The sequence below is a fragment of the Chrysochloris asiatica genome, unplaced genomic scaffold, assembly GCF_000296735.1.
Source record: "Chrysochloris asiatica unplaced genomic scaffold, ChrAsi1.0 scaffold00057, whole genome shotgun sequence".
NCBI classification, from domain to species: Eukaryota; Metazoa; Chordata; class Mammalia; order Afrosoricida; family Chrysochloridae; genus Chrysochloris; species Chrysochloris asiatica.
In genome coordinates, this window is record NW_006408575.1 from 11,076,668 (window position 1) to 11,082,738 (window position 6,071).

A 6,071-nucleotide genomic window follows, 5' to 3' on the forward strand; every position below is an offset into this window, starting at 1 on the left:
ACTCATAGTGACCCTTTATAAGGTTCCCAAGGAGCAGCTGGTGGGTTTGAACTGCTGATCTTGTGGTGAGATTTCATTTATCTTACTTTGGACATGTTTTCAGGAGGGACCGATACCTGGAGAGGACATCATGCTTGGTAAAGTGGTATGTCAGAGAAAAAGAAGGAAACACCCAATGAGATAGATTGACACAGTGGCAGCAACAATGGGCTCAAATATATGACTGAGGATGGCGAAAGAGCAGGCAGTGTTTTGTTCTGAGTTGGAGCTCTGAGTGGGAGCCTACTCAATGGCATCTAACAACAAGTTGTTAAGGATTATAAATAAAACAGAAAGACTGTTCAGTATTACAGGTTCTATCTTCCTACCTCAACTTATATTGTTTTGTTTAACTTTTATTTTTTATTGTGAACTGAGTGATAGTTTACATGGGAGAACATCGGCTTTACACCATCGTTTCATTACAATGATTACAATCTCCTCTGTGCATCATCATTCAACTGCATTTGCTTCCATTCCCTTTGTTTTTCTTTTTTGGGAGGAGTGGTGAGAAGATGTACACAAACACACTGAGATGTAATTATATTACATTATATTACATCTTCATGGCCCAGAGGGCCAGGCTCAAATTAAGATATTTCCATACTCTTCCCTGGAACATGGCAGTGCAGAGACAGCTGGCCCCTAGCCTCCACTCCCAACAGGACTCCCTTCTCTTTCCACTCCCAGCTACTCCCCACACCATAGAGTTTACACACATGTTTACAGACTCAGAATCATGATCATCCCAGCTCTATCTGTAGGCCCTGCAAACAGCTGCCCCTCAGCTCCTCTGCAGATGGGGCAGAATCATTTATGGAGTTCTGCCTACCACCCATGGGCTCAGTCCTGATATCTCTACACCTTGAATCTATTTGATCCAGCAGCTAATCACAGGGCTTGAAATGGAAGAGGGCTCAGTACATTGCTGCTCCTCAGGTGCTCGCCCAGTGTTAGATTACCAAATAAACCAGGTAAGTAGTGAACAATTTCACGTTTTTACACCACATTAAAGATTCTACTTCTATGTATGACTGGTATCTGTCTGTCTCCCAACCCCACAGCACCTTCCTACAGAATCAAAGCCTCTTTTCAAATTTATAATCCCTAACAGGGAGAGTCCAATAAGCAAGATAAGCATGGATTTACTTCTGCTTACTTGATAATCTGTAGTGAACAATTTCTCATGGGTATTTATTTGTGGTTACTGTGGCTCCATAGAATAAGCACTTGACCTCAAGGTCAGTTTGAATCACAAGGTCAGCAGTTCAAACTCACCAGCCGCTCCTCTGAAATCCTATACAGGGTGGCTATGAGTTAGAACCAACTCGACAACACTGAACAACAACAGTGAACAATTTATAGTGAAGAAACACATGAAATTATTCACTAGAGATTAGTAAGTAAATACAATTTAGCCCATGTTTACCTTGCTTCTTGGGTAATATGTTCCTGGGTTCACGTAAATCATTAGATTATATCTACTTCACTATCTCACCTGAAATTTGCCTATGAAATCTTGTTATCTTACAATTTTAAAGGAGCTCTGATAGTATAGTGGTTATAAGGTCAGCGGTTCAAAACTACCAGCTGTTCCGTGGGAGAAAGATGAGGCTTTCTGCTCCTATAAAGATTTACAGCTTCAGAAACCCTATACAGGGTCACTATGGGTCAGAACCAACTCCACGGCACACCACCACCACCACTATCATGATGCATATCATACCATTCTGGTATGGTACTATAGAAATAACAATGAACTGCTAACCACAAGGTTGGTGGATCAAACCAACCAGACACTTCTTGGAAACCTTATACAGAGTTGTTATGACTGGATGACTCTTTTTTTTTTTTTTTTCCAAGGCTGAAACTATGGCTTTTATTTTCACATGGACAGTTCAAAGGAAGTCATCAGTAGTTTCTATTAAACATAAAAACAAAAACAAAAAAAATCCCACAAACAAATATCTTGGGCTTAAAAGATAAAGATAGAAACCAAAATCTGTCACTAGGAACCTGTTTGGAAGATTCATACATTTTTAGAAGGCGTATACAATATAGATGCTTCAAGAACCATTTTTAAAGAAATGGTAGTTTGGGGGCTTAATTTCCAGACTCAAAATGATTTTGGGGAGGTGTCACAGGGCTAGGAGTAGGGTGATAGGACAGTGGTCACTGCCTAAGGCTTTAGAACAGATGTTGCTGTCACATAATGCAGGTTAGAGAGAGTGAGACAATAAAAAATAATCAAGGTACCAACCAACATTTTTGGATTGAGCATTCATCATGTAGGTCCAAAAGGTGTGCTGTATCTGGGTAGATGTGCCAGAAGCTGTCAGCTAGTGGCACAACCTGCAGCAATTCCCCAAAGCCTTGGCACTCTTGCGGAGTAAAGCCAGCATTCTTTTTGTTTCCCTTTGGGTTGCGAAGGTCAATCTCTTCATGAGCTATGTTGAGGTCCCCACATAACACAAGAGGTTTATGTGAAGCCAAGTCCTTCAAGAATTTGCAAAAAGCTTCATCCCAGCACTGTCGACACTCCAGTCGCACCAAACCCCGGCCTGCATTAGGTACATAGGCTGTTACCAGCACAAATGTATCAAATTCAGCTACGATCACCCGGCTTCCTGATCATGTTCCTCCTCACCAATGTCATAAGAGACTTTGAGTGGACACTGGTGGGAGAGTAGGCCCACACCACTGTGTCCCTCCTTGTCCAAAGGAGCTGACCAGTACTGATGAGATAGTCCAGGCAGGTTCTGAATTTCAGCTGGTAGTTTTTTTCTCTGAATATTTGGTCTCTTGGAGACACAGACTATCTGGGACTTCTTCCTTTACCCAATATAAACCTTTCTTCTTAATCCAGGCTCGAAGCCCATCCACATTCCAGGAGCAGATCTTAAGTGCGGCAGATTTGCCACTAGGTGACATTTTTCTGATCTGGGGGATCCTCATACAGGACTGGCCCCTCTCCTGCTTCCTCTTTTTCATTTTTCTTTGCTACTGCCTTACTCTTCTTCGTCTCTGGCTCGGTCTCGGGCTCTTCTCCATCTTCTGCCACAGCTTTCTTTTTTCCATGTTTCAGCATGCCTGCAACGAATGCTCTTTGGCATCTGTTCCACGTTGCCCACTGAAACAGGATTTTCAGTTACCCAGACACAAAGAAGCCCAACGGGATGACTCTCAACAACAACAATAACAATGATGCATATCAATGAGCCTTGGTGTGCTGTAGGATAAACACTGGACTGCTAACCTAGTTCAGTCCAATTGTTCAAATCCACCAGCTACACAAGAGAAAAATGAAGTTTTCTGCTCACATAAAGATTTACAATCTCAGAAACCCTATAGAGAGTCTCTCTGAGTCAGGATCAACTGAATGGCAGTGGCCTGGGTTACAATGCGTATTACTTGAGGATGGCATTGGCTACAATCCTGCAGATCAGTAGATCTCAAAGTGTGGCCCCCAAACTAGGAGCATCGGGATCAGCATCACCCCTAAACTTGTTAGAAAGGTAAACTCCTAGGTCCCACCCCAGTCTATTGAACCAGTAATTCTGGAGTGGGCCCAGCACTACCTGTTTCAGTATCCTTCCAGGTGAGTCTGATGCACAAGTCTGAGAACCACTGATGGAGGCAATGAAAAGTCACCAATATTTCAGAGCAGAGTAGTGGTTTGATGAGAGCCATGTTCATCAATATGTATTCATTCAAGTACTTATGGACAGCCGAACACAGTGATAGGCACTGGGGATTCAAAATATTCAAGACATAGTCTTTACCCTCAAGTTTCTCACTAATAAACAGACCACAAGAAACAAATCCTACTGCCATTGAGTAGATTTTGACTACTATAGGACAGAGTAGAACTGCCCCATAGGGTTTCCAAGTCTGTAAATTTTTACAGGAACAAAAAACTTCATCTTTCTCCCATGGAGCAGCTGATAGATTTGAACCACTGACCTTGTGATTAGCAGCTCAATGCTTAGTCCACTACACAACCAGGAGTCTTATAGACTACTATACTCAAACCCAAACCCCACTGCCATCAAGTCAATTCTTACACATGTTGTTGTTGTTAAACACCATCAAGTTGGTTCTGACTCATAATGACTCTATATAGGGTTTCCAAGACTATAAATCTTTACAGGAGAAGACAGACTCATTGTTATCCCAGGGACCTTGCCAACACCTAGTCCAACACCTGGTGTGGCTCTGTAGGATAAGCTATTGACTGCCATAAGGTTGTCGGTTCAAACCCATCAGCCTCTATGAGTTGGAACAAACTTGATGGCACTTAACCAATGCCTAACCCACAGGGCCATCAGGGTGCCACAAATGCTAACACAGGATAGCTAAGGAAGGACTCTGTGAGGTGAAGGAGGTCAGGTAAGACTTCTCAGAGGCAGCTCCATGGAAACTTGGCAAAGAAAGCCTGTCAGAGGGACAGTGTTCCTGAACAAAGGAGAAGCTGTGCAGAAGCCTAGAGAAAGGAACAAACTTGGCCCATTCAGGTCCTGAGATGGCGTGACTCTCATGGTGGAGGTGGAGGAGCAATGAGATGAGTCTGGAAAATTAAAGGTGGCTTTGTGAAGCTGCGGGAGTCTGGAGGTTACTCTGAAGACAATGGGGCAGGAGGAAAGCTTTCTACAGAAGAGTGGTATGATTAGGCTTTCATTCTAGAAAGGTGGCTCTGGCTGGCTGCTGTATCATGGTGAATGGATGGAAGGGTCAAAGCCTGGAGCTCCTAGAGGCCAGGAAGAAACTGTTGTTCCCATGGGAAAGAGGTGATAAGGAGAGAATTGGAGTAGGGCAGGTGGCTGAGGAGAAGGAGACATCTTCGAGGTCCATTTAGAGATAGGATCTCAACCCTGGAAGCACATCAGAATCACACAAGAGCCTGGACCCACTCAGAACTTCTAAATCAGAAACGCAAGCATCTGATGGCTTAAAAGCTTCCCTGGTCATTCAGCTGCAACCGGGTTGAGAATCACTGGGCTGGAAAGACATATTGACAGAGGAGGCTGTTATTGTTGTCGTTAAGTACCGTGGAGTCGGTTCTGACTCACAGCGACCCTGTGCGGGGTTTCTGAGGCTGTAAATCTTTATGGGAGCAGAAAGCCTCATCTTTCTCCTGTGGAACGGCTGGTAGTTTCGAACTACCAACCTTCAGGTTAGCAGCCTAATTGGTAACCACTACACTACCAGAGGATGATGAGGGGTAGGGAAAGCAAAGAATGGGGTGAAGGAAGGGTCCCCCAGGTGTTTGGCTGTGAGTTATCAGAGATGCCATTCGCTGAGTTATCAGAAGGTGAATCATGAGCTTAGCCTGGGAGGTCAGGGACCGATAGATTTCTGCCTTCTTGCTAGATGCAAAGGAGATATTATGTTTTGAGGAAGCTGAAAACTCACACAGATAAATAGCTTCCCCTTTAATCATGAGTCACTCAATCACACTTTTATTCATTCAAGAAATCTTTACTGAGTACCTACTGGGTGCTGGGTGTTGTGTTAAGAATGAGGAACACAGTGGTGTGCAAATCAGAAATGATCCCTGTACTCACAGGCGTTCAAGTGTAAAGGGTAAGGCTGACTTTAACAAGTAATGATGTCATAATGTCAAATTACAATTGTGCTAAGAGGATAAGTCAAAAAGCATTCCTATTAGGGTTCTAGCTCATATACCCACAAGTCTATTACAGACCAAACACGTTTAAACACATCTCTGTGATCAGTGGATGGCTGCAGACATTTCTTTTGGTAACATATTTGTCTTAATCTCATTAAGGTGCCTTTCAAAGACATCCAGTTACAACAGCACTACCCAGGAGATCTTCTGGACCAGCTAAACTCAAGGCAGAGAGGTCAGCTCAGGTTATGGAATTCCAAAAGTGTAATCTTGATAGATTTTCTCAAAGGACATTGGATGATCATGTGAGCTTATATTGAAGACATTTAAAGAAGTTGAAAATTGTATTGGTGAGAAAAAGGCCAGGAAAGGAATTCTTTCCCCATCACAACAATGTACCTGC

General features: G+C 43.2%; 1 pseudogene; it reads right to left on the reverse strand.

Annotated features, from left to right (window-relative positions):
- Window positions 1-2,177: 2,177 nt before the first annotated feature.
- Window positions 2,178-3,127, reverse strand: LOC102814052 (annotated as a pseudogene).
- Window positions 3,128-6,071: the final 2,944 nt, after the last annotated feature.